Here is a 15,426-nt window from a genome sequence, read left to right as displayed (position 1 = left end):
GTGGAGGCAGTCAATGGGTATATTTGAAGCAGATTAGTAAGGGCATCAAAGATTGTGAGAAGAAGACAGGAGATTAGGGTTGAGAGGCAAACAAAATCAGACATAATCAGATGACATAGCAGACTGAGGGCCAAATAGCTTAATTCTGCTCACATCCTATGGACTTTTTTGATCACAGAAAAATGGCTCAACTGAGCATGCCTCATCACTCACATGCCGAGGCATAGCAAGAGTTGCTAGATGGACAGAGAAAGCAACTTAATAATGCTCTCAAAACCCCTTTCAAAAGGTGCAACATCCCAATAATGCATTGACATTCATACAGTATCAGTGATCATCAAGTCACTTCACTGGAACTACGTAAAGCACATCAGCATAAACAATGTGGCATTTCTAAAATTAACCATTCACCCCAAAAATTCCAGTTTATACCCGAGTTTGTAGAACCCAAAATGGCCTCATCAAAACCCAAAACAACTGGAAGATGAGCAAAATTGACTCAGAATAAAGAGGAAGATGACATTAATTTGTCCCAATTCCATAATATGTAAGAGTTGAAGCTTTGTCGACACAACTATAAAATCACTTATAATAGCTGACCTTTGGCCTCTCGCCCCAAATCATAGCCTTAAATTGATCCCATACATTGGATTAATGTAACTCCTTCCATTATGTCAAAATAAAATCTTTTATAACATAGTTATCCAAGCACTACGTGGATATTAAGCTTGGAAGTGAAATTGTATTCATATGATCAGGAAATTTTGTCTTTGCCCTCAACTTCAATTCTGTTTACCCACAAGCATTTTATCAAAAAACCAAGGCTCCCAACCTAATTGAACAGGGTCCAGGATGCCATCTTTCTCACTCAAGTAAGATATCTGGTTATACACACCAAAATGTATCAGCATGGATAGCCCCTTATAGCATAATACTTTTAATTTCAATAATTGCAAAATTGCATGATAAAGCATATTTCAAGATTTTAAAATAAAGTTGTTAAAGTAGATGAATTCAAGGTCAATTCAAACACAACAGAAGTGAAGATGGATATGAAAAGACTCCAAATGTAGCAGCTTGGGCAGCAAACATTCTGTTAAAACAATAAAGACTAAAAGTATAAATAATAAAAAGAGTAAACAATAAAAACTAAAAGAGTTTGAGGCTTGGTTGACCAGCAAATGAAAGATTCTTTTGAGGACAGAAAAGGACAATTGTTATCTTGAAACCTACAAAACCAATCTACTTATTACATGTTACTCAATCTATTGCAATGCAGAGAGGAACCAACTTCATACACATTTGAGATGGGGTCAAAGGAGATCCTCTCACTTGACCTCAAAGGACGAGAGGGGCTCTGGATTAGATATGGACCAAGATAGATGCCCTTTGGGGGCTATTGAGAGATGCTCTGGTTGAGTTTTGGAGGAGGCTGGGATGCCAAGACCGCGATAAGGGCTGCAAATGCCATTGTAGGCGGGGAGGAGGGCGCAGAGGAGATACAACAGCTGTAGTGGAGAAATGGAAGCCGAGGTATATGGGTGGGGTGGTAGGGACAGGCTGCAAAGTGGATCATTCCACCACATCCAAGCATCAGGCAACGCCAGCGGGCATCTTGCCGACATCAGCAGAGTCCTCAGCCCGCACACGCGGACGGACGCTGCTCCCCGTGATCTAAGGTGAGACAAAATTTAAGAAAGATCTCCCTCCCTCCCTCCCCCCCCCCCCAAACCCCCATACCGCAGCTCCCTGTTCGTCGCCTCCCTCCTTGCTCCAACAAAGAACCCCGTCGCAGAGGTCGTTAAAATGCCTCCACTCTCACCCGGTGCAGGTTGTGATAGCTACCCAATACCCCCGCCCTCGCGGGGACAGTCGCGCTCGCGCTCCAGCACGCGCACCCGCCGTCTCCTTGGTTTCCAACCGCCTCTCTCAAGATGGCGCCTGCCCTTCCCGGCAGCCCCTGCTCGAATCACCGAGAGGCGGCGTTAGCGGTTGCATGCGAGTCGATGTACAGCATTGAGGAATTGGTAAGGATCTCAAATCGTTTGCAGTCCACATTGAAACGCCATTACCGAAAATGAAGTAATGTTAAGTTACCGTTTGAACCTCACGCTTCGTCAAAAAGGCAAAAATGCAGACTTGTATTATCTGAGTTGTTAACTGCAATGTCATAGAGTTGTAGGACACAAACACTGTGACTTTTTTTAATCCATCTACACCAATCCATTTGCCCACATTGGATCTGTAACCTTCTATGACTTGCGTATTCGAGTGCCTGCCCAAATATTTGTTCTCAAGTGTAGTGATAAAATCTGATGACACCACCTCCTCTGGCAGTGGATTCCTGATTTCAGCTAGTATTTATGTGAAAAACAAAAGTTCTCCTCAAGTTCCCTTTAAAACTGCTTCCTCTCACCTTAAACTTGTGCCTTTTAAATGCCCTTCCCATGGGGGAAAAAAAAGATTTCGCCTCCTTTGTGCCAGAGAAAACAAACCCAGTGCCTGCAATCTCTCCCATAACTGAAGTTCTCCAATCCAGGCCATAGTCCTGTGAATCACCTATGAATTCTCTTCAACACAATCACTTTCTTCCTATAGTGTAGTAAACAGAAATGTACAAAATATTCAAGTGCAGTTATGCTTTGTAACTCCAGAAATTAGTCCAGAGAAAAACACAGGAGCCTGGGAAAACATGTTGACTTCTTTTTACTTCAGTGAAGTGCTCACATATGTCATGGTGTAGTAATGTATGCCATTCATGTTCTTCTTACATATAACCAACAATGAATTATGTAAACAAACAAAGAATGCTTAATCAAACTACATATTTACAATATTACTCAAATAATGCTGAAATATAAAATACACTGCACTCCTCTCTGCTTAGCTATGAACTGCAACTCAATAGAGAATGCATCCTTACTCAAATGTGTAATGTATTGCTCTCTAGTTTTTATATATATATATATATATATATATATATATATATATAGTATACTATGTAATACAACTACTCTATAGAAATACACAACATAGTAATTTTTAAAATCACTCCTTCCAGGATTAAAGTTTTATCACTGTGGATGATTTCTAACTATTGTTGGATAACATCTTTCCCGACTAGTGGGCCTCACTCTGTTTGGCAGGAGCAATTTATGGCTGTGAAATAATCTCAAGTTATGTGGCCTCCTCCTTGGTGATTCTAAGGATTGACTCTGAAACTGCAGGAAGTGATTCTGACAGCTCTGGATAATTTTCTCCAATAATTGACTGAGCTCGTCAACTGATCGAAGTGTTGTCCCCAGGTGATATCAAACGCAATCTCCACAGTGGAAGAGAGTGGTCCAGTTCGGTCCTTAATCTTTCCAGGTACCCACTTTTGATCACCACTGTAGTACCTCGCCAAGAATGCTTACTGATCAGGTACTGATCTGATATGAAGAGGGTCATTTTGGAAATCAGTGTTTCAAATTAATGCCTTCTCTCAAATTCACTTAGCTGAACAGATATATTTAATAACAGGAAAAAAAACCCTAACTATTTAAAGAGATCATCATCTACTTTTAAGAATTAATTAATTCCTGATTACCTCTGCTAACGCAAACAGTGATTAATGTTTCTAGAATTCTTTAGTTATTAAATTACATGGGGAATAGTATGTCAGGTGTTAAATTAGTCTGTCCTGACTTAAAGGCTTCTGAGAAAACTAATTGTTCCCAATGGGAAATATTCAACATTCACTGTTAAATACGGCGTGACTGGGAGAATGAGTGCACATGGAATAGAAAAAGCTGCAATAGAAGAAAGGTCTTTCACAAGATTGTCAGGTCAGTAAAAGGTTTTCAAGGAGATATTCTCTCACCAAAACCCCTGTGTGGAATTGTGTTAAGAGATGGCTGTGCTTGATACATGACATCTTTTTCAATCACAACTGCAATTTCAAAGTAGTGAGTGAACTTCTGTACCAGTGGCTGTTGATGCCACTAAGCCATAAATTTCTTGGTTAGGTCAGAAATATTTCCAATATTTCAAGGTCATCCATATCACATAAAAAGTTATTGTAGCACTCTAATCAGGAAGAGCTGCCTAAATTTTATTTTTCTTTTGCAAGCATATAGCTTTATAAGACTTGCCGGCATATCCATTGTTCAAAATGGCAATACTGGATGCAGATCATTCTGTAGCTATTAGAGTGTCCATCTGACACAAAAGCCAAAAGAGGATAAAATTTTAAATGTTAGCATGTTACATTGAATAAAAGTATCACCTTATGCATCCGTTTAGTGTCTGCTTTCTTAATACCTTTGTCTGTCTAAGCAATGCTATTCCAATAATTCCAGCCTGGATGATGGAATGCATTTGAATTTCAGTGGAAGAGAATGCCGATAGCCAGTAATACAATCTTGGACAACTGGCTGAAGAATGCATAACAGGAGTTGAATTAGTCTGGAGTTAATCTCGTAGCTAACAGCAAGAATGCTGTCAATATGACATTGTAGAACCAAGAAACCCCTAATCCTGATCGGGAAGAGCCACACAAAGGAAATGTCATTTATCTGGCACATCCTGTCTACAGCTCTTGTTGAACCAATGTGGGAATCAGCAATCTTATTTTAAAAAAAGAATACTCACAGACACAAGTGAAATTTTACCCTTAGGGAGCTGCCACCTTTGCTCCTCATTTGTATCTGCTGATTGTTGTACAGATCCTGCCTCTACTTATGTATGTTGTCAGTATCCGAGCTGTTAAAAGAGAGAGCTTACATGAGATTAGGAATATCTTCATCTTCTTCAGCCTTGAGATCTTCTAGGATTGCCCAGCCATGTTGTTTTTCTTGAGAGAAACAGATAAGTAGTAGTTTAATTTTCACAACATGGAAAGTAAGAGGTTCACTGCTCACATCATTGGGTTCATAAATTGGAAACATTTGAAAATGACAACAACAGCGATCTTCAGTCATTTGAACCTCCAAATCACAAACTAGCAATGGCCAATACATTGATGGCATTTTGTATCATTTCTGTCAGAAGATGATGTGGTTGCATCTACCTCATACAATTGAACTGGTGCTGCTTCTGATCATGCACCACTTTGACCTCCAAAGAAAGGAGGCATATGTATGATGTCATTACAGTGCTTATGAGCATTTGGGAGAGTTCCTGATCAATAGCAATTTTACTAAATAAGTGATAAATGTTGGGGCATTTGTAGTTGCATTCCTTGATTTTACCATATCTGATAGGGACACAGAGCATGGAAAAGGGCTGTTCAGCCCAACTTGTCCATGCCAACCAAGATTTCCTTCTAAACTAATTCTATGTGCCCACATTTAGCCCATATCCCATTAGCCTTTCTCATCCATGAATTTGTCCAATTACTTCCCACTTAAACAAAGTAAATTTCATCTACTGTTCCTAGGCCCACTTTCCCAGCTGATCAACATGCCTCTGTAAATCCTGATAGCCATCTTCACTGTCAATAGCATCACCTATATTAGTAATATCTGTAAACTTACTAACTATGTGATAAGGGATTTAGTACTTTCCCGCTGTATATGATGAATAAACTCTTCTCAAGCTTCCAGCTGGGCACAGGTATCGATTATAACTGGCGTTTCAATGACAAATTTTGCCATCTTCAATAGGAATGATCTTTGACCCAATGACCTGGGACTCAGGTCAGCTTGTGCTTGCAGGATTCCCTGTGAATGCAGAGCAGCATATATTGGTCAGACACCTGCATCAAGGAGTACATCTGCACGGTGGACACCTGCATCAAGGAGTACAAAAGGTGTATCTGTTTGGGCTACCTGGAGAAATCAGCAGTAGCAGAACACTGCATTTGTAATGGCCGTGGGATTGACTTTGACCGCACAAAACAAAGGCTTTTGGGACTGCCTGGTAAAGGAAGCCATTGAAATAAAACTGGAGAAAAAGAATTTTAACAAAGACAGAAGTCTTACTCTAAATGAGAAATGGAATTCAATTGTAAACAAGGTAGGAGAGCAGAAACCTGACTGGATGAGGACAAACCAATCAGGAGGGACGGACTAGGGAGGTATACATACCACCGGACTAGATATGCCCAGGCATGATCCTTGATGAAGATGGCAGAGTTTGTCATTGAAACATTGGTTATAATCAACACCTGTACCTGGCTGGAAGCCCACACCAAGTTTATTCATTTCTAATCATGCCTTGTGGATTCTCATCCAAATCATTAACATAAGCAACAAATAGCAATTTGCCTAACATGGACCGCAGGTGAACAAGATTGTATATGGTCCTCCAGTATGGAAAAAAAAATCTTTGAACTTTCGTCATCCTCAGAGTTTGAATTTCTTCTGCTTCAGCAATCTACCCCCACTGCCTTTTGCAACGTATGTCTGGAATATATGCTGGAACCCCATATATGCAGGATACTCACTTTTCATTTTTATCTATTAGGACATGGAGTGCAACCTCAAAGAAAGTAATCTCTCTCCTTCGTTCTGCTGTTTGGTAATGTCTTCTAGGTCACATTTAGAATCCACTCAATATTAAATGGAGTACCTCCTAGTTAAGAAGTAGCAGCTGGTTGTAAGTACTTGAATCAGAGTTAGCTTTAAAAAAATTATAGGAAAAATACAATGTACACAGGTTCAAGACCTGAACTGAAGCAGGACATTAAGGATATAATCTAGTTGGGGTCAACTGGACCAATGTATTTAAAGGCAAAGGAACAGTTGGCAAAGAGGAGACTTTTAAAAAGGTCATATCAAGAATCCAGTGGCAACATGTTCCTGTTTGGATGATTGATAGAGAAATCAAGTTCAGTGAGCCCTGGCTGACAAGTGATATCAAGACTCTGGTAAGGAAAAAGAAGGAAGTGCATATTGTGTTTAGACAGCAGGGTTCTCATGAATCATCTGACAAATATTAAAAGTTTAAGAGCAGGCTTAAAGGGGAAATCAGGTGGGCAAAAATATGATATGGATTTAGCAAGTAGGGTTAAATATCATCACAAGAGGTTTTTCAGTTACATTAAAATAAAAGCATGACTAAGGAGAGACTGACTAGGTCCTCTCAAAGACCATCAGGGCTGCCTGTGTGTGGAGCCACAGAAGATGGCCAAGATTTTTGATGTCTATTTCTCCTCAGTGTTCACCAAGAAGAGAATCAAGGATGCCAAAGAAATTAGGTTAATAAGTGAGGTCTTGAATTAGACGTAAGTTATGAGGAATTTCTATTTCCAGCTTTGTAGCACAATAAGGTGGGTAAATCCACATGACCTGACCAGGCTCAGACCATAAAGGAGACCAGGGAAGAAGCCATGAAAGCCCTTGTAGAGATATTTGCTTCATTGTTAGCCACTGGTGAAATTTCAGAGGACTGGAAGGTGACCAATATGATGTCATTATTCAAAAAGGTTAGCAAGACTAGGCCAGGAAATGATAGTCCAATGTACCTGACTCATTTGTAGTGAAGTTACTGGAAGGAATTCTGAGGGACAAGATCTAACATCACTTAGATAGTCAAGGCTTGATCAGTAATAGCATGGTTTTGTTCATGGTTAAGGCATGTCTGATTAATCTTTTGGAGTTTTTTTGAAGCGATAACTAAGGGAATAGAGTCAGAATTAGGTTTAAAATCACCGGTATATGTTGTGAAATTTGTTGTCTTTGGTGCAACAGTATAATGCCATACATAATAATAGAACAAGAAATGTGAATTGCAGTAAATGTATATATACTAAAGAGTTAAATTAAGTAAGTAGTGCAAAAATTTAAGAAAAGGAATGAGGTAGTGTACATAGGTTTAATGCCCATTCAGAAATCAGATGACAGAGGGGTAGATGCTGTTCCTCAATCGTTGTACCTCTTTCCTGATGGTAGCAATGAGAACAGGGCATGTCCCAGATGATGAGGGTCCTTAATGATTGATGCCACCTTTTTGAGGCATCTCTCCTTGACGTCCTGAATACTACGGAGCCTAGTGCCTATGATGGAGCTGACTAAGTTTACAACTCTCTGCAGCTTATTTCAATCGCGTGTATTAGACTCCCATACTAGCTGGTGATGCAGCTAGTTAGAATGCTCTCCACAGCACATCTGGAGACATTTGCAAGTGTCTTTGGTGACATACCGAATCTCCTCGAACTCTGAATGAAATATAACTACTGTCATGCCTTCCTTGTAGCTGCATCAATATGTTAGGTCTAGGATAGATCTTCAGAGATATTGAAACCCAGGAAATTGAAATTGCTCACTCTTTCCACTTCTGAACCTTATATGAGGACTGGTGTGTGTGCCTTTGTCTTACCCTTTCTGAGGTCCATAATCAGTTCTTTAGTCTTACTGAAGTTGAGAGTAAGGTTGTTGCTGCTACACCACTCAGCTAGCTGATATATCTGCTCCTGAATGCCCTCGCGTCAACATCTGAAATTCTGTCAATACAGGCAGTCCCCAGGTTACGAACGAGTTCTGTTCCTGAGTCCATCTTTAAGTCGGATTTGTACGTAAGTTGGAACAAGTACATCCAGTATTATTTAGCGTCAGTTAGTCAAACGTTTGTCTTAGTATATAGTATATATTTTACCTTTATATGCATATAAAACACTTAAGAAACGTATGTATTCTAATAATTAAAACACTGCGTTGCTGAGTAATAATTGCAGCTTTCATTGGGGCAGGGCCTTTCACATGCTCCATTATTCTCACTTTATCCTTTATAATTGTTCCGATCATTGACTGACTGTAGCCTAACACCTTTCCAATGACCGATGGCGTTTCACCTCTTTCCAAAGGCTTTATTATTTCCACTTTATTTTCAATCTTGATCGCTTCCCGTCGATGGAACAGAAACACTGCGTGCGGCGGGTCCCGACCGCCACTGGCTCCTGAGGTCCACTGGGTCCTAAGGACCACCGCACTGAATTCTCCGGGTCCTAAAGTCCACCGCACTAAGACAGGTTAAATGGGACAAGTGAGGGCTGTGCTGGGTTTGGGTATTTGATCCTCCTCAATATTCCGTGTGGGAATTTAAACAGGAGGTGGCAGTGGGTTTTTTTTTATGAGGTCGAGTTGCGAGCTCAACGTCAACCCGGTGAGCTCGGGAGCGGTCTGTCACTGGATCGAACTCGGGAACCTCCGTTCTCAAGCCCGGCACTGATCTCACTGCGCCACCAGCTGACCAGAAAAAGCAGTGGGGGGGGGGGGGGGGTTCAGGGTGAATCTTACTAAGAAAAGTTTAAGCCAAATACAAAGTTACACAGTGTCAACGTCAACGACTTAAAATGGCGGAAGGCATTTTCCTTCCTCGGATCGTAAGTACGAGTTGTTCGTAACTACCTGTAGTATTTGTGTTGGAAGCAAATGTATAGATGGCATTTCAGCTGTGCCTAGCCACACAGTCATGACTGTAGAGAGACTAGAGCAGTGGGCTAAGCACACATCCCTGAAATGCACAAGTGTTGATTGTCTACGAGGTGGAGATGTTATTTCTGATCTCCACAGATTGTGGCCTACCAGTTTGGAAGTTGAGGATCTAGTTGCAGAGGGAGGTACAGAGGCCCAGGTTTTGGAGCTATTCAATCAGAACTGTAGGAATGATTGTATTAGACACTGAGCTGTATTCAATAAACAGCATCTTGACATGGGTATTTGTATTGTCCAGATGATCCAAGAATGCATGAAAATCCAATGAGATAGCATCTGTCATAGACATATTGTGGTGAAAGGCAAATTGCAATGGGTCCTTGTTGAGACAACAATTCTAGCCATAACCAATCTCTCAAAGCACTTCATCACCACAGATGTGAGTGCTACTAGACAATAATCCTTAAGGTACTTCACCCTCCCTTAAAGGTAGGGCAGTAGATGTTGTCTATATGGACTTTAGGAGGGCCTTTGACAAGGTCCTGCATGCCTGGCTGATCTGTAAGATGAGGTCCATTGGACTCAGGAGAAACTACTGAGGTGTATTGAGAATTGGTTTGATCATAGGAAACAAAGAGTAATGGTTGATGGACAATTCTCCAACTGGAAACCTGAGAATAGTGGTGTTGGGACCTCTGTCATTCATTATTTATGTAATGAATAACCACTCTTCTCACTTCTACCATCAGGGAGGAGGTGCAGGAGCTTCAGGACCTACACCACCTGGTTCAAGAACATTTATTAACTCTCAACCAACAGGCTCTTGAACCAAAGGAGATAACTTTACTCAACTTCGCTTGCCCATTATTGAATTGTTCCCGCAACCTATGGACTCGCCTTCAAGGACTCATCATCTCATGTTCTCGATATTTATTGCTTGCTTGCGTGCTTATTTATTTATTGTTTCTTTGGTTTTGATTTGCACAGTTTGTTGTTTTTTGCACACTGGTTAAATGCTCAAGTTTGTGTGGTCTTCCATTGATTCTATTATGGCCTTATTAAGTATGCCCGCAAGAAAATGAGTCTTATGGTTCTGTATGTGTATTTTGATTATAAATTAACTTTGAACTTTAAATAATGTGAAAGTGAATGTACATGGCAGATTAGCAATAAATTAGGGTGATCTTGTTGATAGTGAAGTCAAATACAAAAAATTGCAAGTAGATCTTGATCAGTTAAGGAAATGGGCTGCAGGGAAGCTTTAAGATACATCCACTCATGAAAATGAGCTGTCTGCAGAGGTGAAAAGCCATTGTACTGCACAGTTAGTACCAGTTGCACATAGTAATTATGTAAATAAGCCGACAATCTGCAATAGAATAATAGTCCCTACAAGCTGGGTGTATTTAGAGCAGGTTCAAACTTGTCCTTTTAAAATTTGTCTGTTATGCTGTCGATCATCAAAGGACACATCTAATATCAAGGTGAGGTTTTTGTGACTCACATTGGAGGAGAATCTATCATACATAAACTCAGCCTTAAAATACAAAAGAATGTGCATTTACATACGTAGCATTTTTCTCAACATCTGGGCTTCTCAATGCATCTTACAACTAATGAAATACTTTTGAGTAATTGTCAAATAGTAATGTCATAATATAGTTATAGATAGATAAATAGAGAGATATTTTATTAATTCCAAAGGAAATAACATTGTCACAGTAGCATTACTAGTGCACAGATATACAAATAATAGAAGAGATGTAAGAAAGAATAAAGAATAAATTACTTCAAACCATCTAACAAGAGGGGGTCATCACTCCCCCTGGCTATAGGTTGACTCATTATAGACCCTAATGGCTAAGGGTAAGAATGATCTCATAGAGCGCTCTTTGGAGCAGTACAGTTATCTTAGTCTGTTAATAAAAGTGCTCCTCTGTTCAGCCAAGATAGTATGCATTGGCTGAGAAACATTGTCCAGAACTGCCAGGATTTTGCGTAGGGTCCTTTGTTCTACCACTGACTCCAGTGTGCCCGGTTTGACTCCAATAACAGAGCTAGTCTTTCTAATCAGTTTATTGAGCCTGTTGGCATCAACCATGTTGACGCCATTGTCCCAGCACACCACTGCATGGAAGATTGTACTGGGGACAATAGACTGGTAGTTTATGTGCAGGAGAGGCCTGCATACTTCAAAGGATCTCAGTCTCCTCAGGAAGTAGAGGTGATTCTGGCCCATATTGAACACAGCCTCTGTGTTGGTGCTCCACTCAAGTCTATCATCCAGGTACACCCCCAGGTACTTGTCGGTCCTCAACACATCCGTGTCCTCATCATCAATAGAAACAGGGAGCATCTGTCTTCCTATATCAGGATGCTGTTCATTGACTATAGCTCAACAATTAATACCATCATGCGGGTTAGTGATAACATATCCTCCTCACTGACAATCAACACTGGCGGACCTCAGGGGTGTGTGCTTAGCCCACTGCTCTACTCTATATGCACACGGCTGTGGCTAGGCATGGCTTAAGTACCATCTATAAATTTACTGTTAATACAACCATTGTTGGTAGAATCTCAGGTGGTGATGAGAGGGTGTACAGGAGTGAGATATGCCAACAAGTGGAATGGTGCCGCAGCAACAAACTGGCACTCAATGTCAGTAAGATGAAAGAGCTGATTGTGGACTTCAGGAAGGGTAAGACGAAGGAACACATACCAATCCTCATTGAGGGATTAGAAGTGGAGAGTGTGAGCAGTTTCAAGTTCCTGGGTGTCAAGATCTCTGAGGATCTAACCTGGTCCCAACATATCGATGTGGTTATAAAGAAGGCAAGACAGCATTCTGATAAGCTGCATCACTGTCTGGTATGGTGGGTGGGGACAGGGACTACTGCACAGGACCAAAAGAAGCTGCAGAGGGTTGTAGATAGATAGATAGATAGATAGATACTTTATTCATCCCCATGGGGAAATTCAACATTTTTTTCCAATGTCCCATACACTTGTTGTAGCAAAAACTCATTACATACAATACTTAACTCAGTAATAATATGATATGCATCTAAATCACTAACTCAAAAAGCATTAATAATAGCTTTAAAAAAAGTTCTTAAGTCCTGGCAGTTGAATTGTAAAGCCTAATGGCATTGGGGAGTATTGACCTCTTCATCCTGTCTGAGGAGCATTGCATCGACAGTAACCTGTCGCTGAAACTGCTTCTCTGTCTCTGGATGATGCTATGTAGAGGATGTTCAGGGTTTTCCATAATTGACCGTAGCCTACTCAGCGCCCTTCGCTCAGCTACCGATGTTAAACTCTCCAGTACTTTGCCCACGACAGAGCCCGCCTTCCTTACCAGCTTATTAAGACGTGTGGCGTCCTTCTTCTTAATGCTTCCTCCCCAACACGCCACCACAAAGAAGAGGGCGCTCTCAACAACTGACCTATAGAACATCTTCAGCATCTCACTGCAGACATTGAATGACGCCAACCTTCTGAGGAAGTACAGTCGACTCTGTGCCAGGCACTCCGAGTTATATTGGAAGTCTGATGTGTACAGGTTGTAAATCTAGTCGGCTCCATCTTGGGTTCTAGCCTACAACGCACCCAGGACATCTTCAGGCAGCAGTATCTCAGAAAGGCAGCGGCCATTATTAAGGACCTCCAGTACCCAGGGCATGCCCTTTTCCCACTGTTACCATCTCAGGTAGGAGGTACAGAAGCCTGAGGGCACACACTTAACAATTCAGGAACAGCTTCTTTCCCTCTGCCATCTGATTCCTAAATGGACATTGAACCCTTGGACACTACCTCACTTTTTTTAATATACAGTATTTCTGTTTTTTGCATGTTTTTTAATCTATTCAATATACAAATACTGTAACCATATAACAATTACACCATGGAAACAGGCCATCTCGGCCCTTCTAGTCCGTGCCGATTGCTTACTCTCACATTGTAACTGTAATTGATTTACTTATTTTTTTCTATATTATGTACAGTATTGTACATACAGCAGTTAATGTACGAGGAGCATTTGATGGCTCTGGGCCTGTACTCACTGAAGTTTATAAGAATGAGCAGGAATCTCATTGAAACATCTCGAATATTGAAAGCCCTTGAATGAGTGGATGTAGAGAGGATGTTTCCTATAGTGGGTGAGTCTCGGACCAGACAGCCTCAGAATAGAGGGATGTCCATTTAGAACTGAGATGAAAAGGTATTCCTTTAGCCAGCGGTTGGTGAACCTATGGATATAATTGCCATGGATGGATGTAGAGGTCAAGTTATTGAGTATATTTGAAGCAAAGTTTATAGGTGCTTGATAGCTCTGGGTGTCAAAGGGTATGAAGAGAGGACAGGAAAATGGGTTTGAGAGTGTGTAATGGGCTGGGGTGATCAGACCAAACTACTTGAGTGTCCAGGAGATATGGTAATAAGTGTACAAACACAACAAAGTAACTTAAGGCTAATTTATTATCATAAAATAGAAAGCACAAATAAATGACACAAAATACTATGTAGCAAGTCACAATGATTTCCAAAAAGATTACAGGGCTCACAATTCTTAGAAACCACTTAATTATTGCTGTCGCCAGGTGAACTCCAAATTCTGACTCATTGGTGAAACCTCCCCTTGGTCACAGGCCTGATTGCAATTTCTGGTCCTCAGATGAAGTCCAACAAAACCAGGGGAAGGTGCCCCAGTAAATATGAAGGCAAGACAGCCACGCAGTGACAAACAAAATCTTTGTTCTTTTGGCACAACACAGCCCGTCTTTTTACAAACACTTCCTGTGTCCATTAACACAGTGTTCAGCATTCCCTCGTTAAGCGATCAGCCACTTTAATGGTCACTTTTTATCCATCTGTCCACCAATTCTTTGGGCACAATATTCCTCCAACTCACAAAAGGGCATTATGGTTTACACACATAAGCAATAAGACCGAATGCAAACATGAAAAAATAATTCATCAACCTAGCTCTAAAAGTGACCAACAGAAATTTAGTCATTACAGGACATCCTCATGTTAATGGTGCCTGATACTAAGAAAGAGTCCAGCTGCTATCTGCAAACATTCTCCAAACATTAACAGACATATAGACCCCACATGCTAAGGGATTCAGTTACATCATCATTTTGAACAGTATAAAATTTTATGTAACACATACCACCCTCTTGAATGTATGGCAGATGAAAAACATACAGAACTCTTCCTTATGCTTAAAACAAAGACTTCATGTTAATATCCCTTGGATGATTAAAACTAATATTATCACAATTATTAAAATATGTAAAATTATACAGATCCAATGATTAACTTCAACATTCACATTAAAATATATGTTTTTATCCCTAGGGGGCGTTAACAACATCTTGTTGTCAATTCGAACAAAATGAATAAGATTTATAAGCACTACATTGTGATTAAGGATGCAAGAGTCAAACTACAATCAATTTGGCATTTTACTTGTTCCACAGAAAAAATTATGAGGCCTGGCACTCTAGGTTTATTCCCTCACACTTATAGGCCCACAATTAGTACATATCAAATAAAGTACATCTTTTTCCAAAACAATAATATAATTTTCACAAATCACAAGGTTATAAGTGGCTTCTTGAATCTCAACAGAAGTCTGAATTCCAACAAAACACAAGACAAATACTAAAATAGAATAAAGCAACATTCTGGCAGGAAGCTTTAAAAACAAATGCAGAGAGATAGTTAGAATTGTTTTCATTCCCTCTTAGTCAGTTTATCTTTATCCACCGATATAGGATGGGTCTGTTCTCGTACCATCACCCAATGTGTATTTCATTGTCCATCAGCAATAATCTCACCCTCCACTGGAGGGGAAGACCTGTATGCCACAGACACTTTACCCTCCCCCTTGCAGAAATGAATTACTATTTATCAGTATGTTCAGTTGTGCCATCAAGAACAAAAAGAGAGTACCTCTTTTCAAAGGGTGGTTGTTCAAATTGTACAATGCATGGGGAAGAACAGGTAACTGTCCAGATAAATTATGAGCAGGACTAAGTAAACAAATTTATTGTTTTAA

General features: G+C 40.3%; 1 protein-coding gene and 1 long non-coding RNA gene across 4 annotated transcripts in view; one reads left to right on the top strand and one right to left on the bottom strand.

Annotated features, from left to right (window-relative positions):
• cep78 (centrosomal protein 78) overlaps positions 1-1,942 on the bottom strand; it is a 117,442-nt gene extending 115,500 nt beyond the window's left edge. For 2 of the 3 annotated variants that reach the window (XM_073070405.1, XM_073070422.1), the window contains exon 1: positions 1,823-1,942. The gene's annotated coding sequence lies outside the window, so the exon portion shown is untranslated. Of the gene's footprint in view, positions 1-1,740 lie in introns of all 3 variants that reach the window. The other variant, XM_073070414.1, reaches the window with a different exon arrangement.
• Positions 1,799-11,032, top strand: LOC140740866 (uncharacterized). The gene is made up of 3 exons (XR_012101950.1): positions 1,799-2,027; positions 3,147-3,369; positions 10,106-11,032. It is a non-coding gene; the product is annotated as an uncharacterized lncRNA (long non-coding RNA).
• The last annotated feature ends 4,394 nt before the right edge of the window (positions 11,033-15,426 follow it).

Source organism: Hemitrygon akajei, chromosome 2 (assembly GCF_048418815.1).
Source record: "Hemitrygon akajei chromosome 2, sHemAka1.3, whole genome shotgun sequence".
NCBI classification, from domain to species: Eukaryota; Metazoa; Chordata; class Chondrichthyes; order Myliobatiformes; family Dasyatidae; genus Hemitrygon; species Hemitrygon akajei.
Note: the sequence above shows the minus strand (reverse complement) of the source record. Positions and strands in the feature narration are given on the sequence as shown.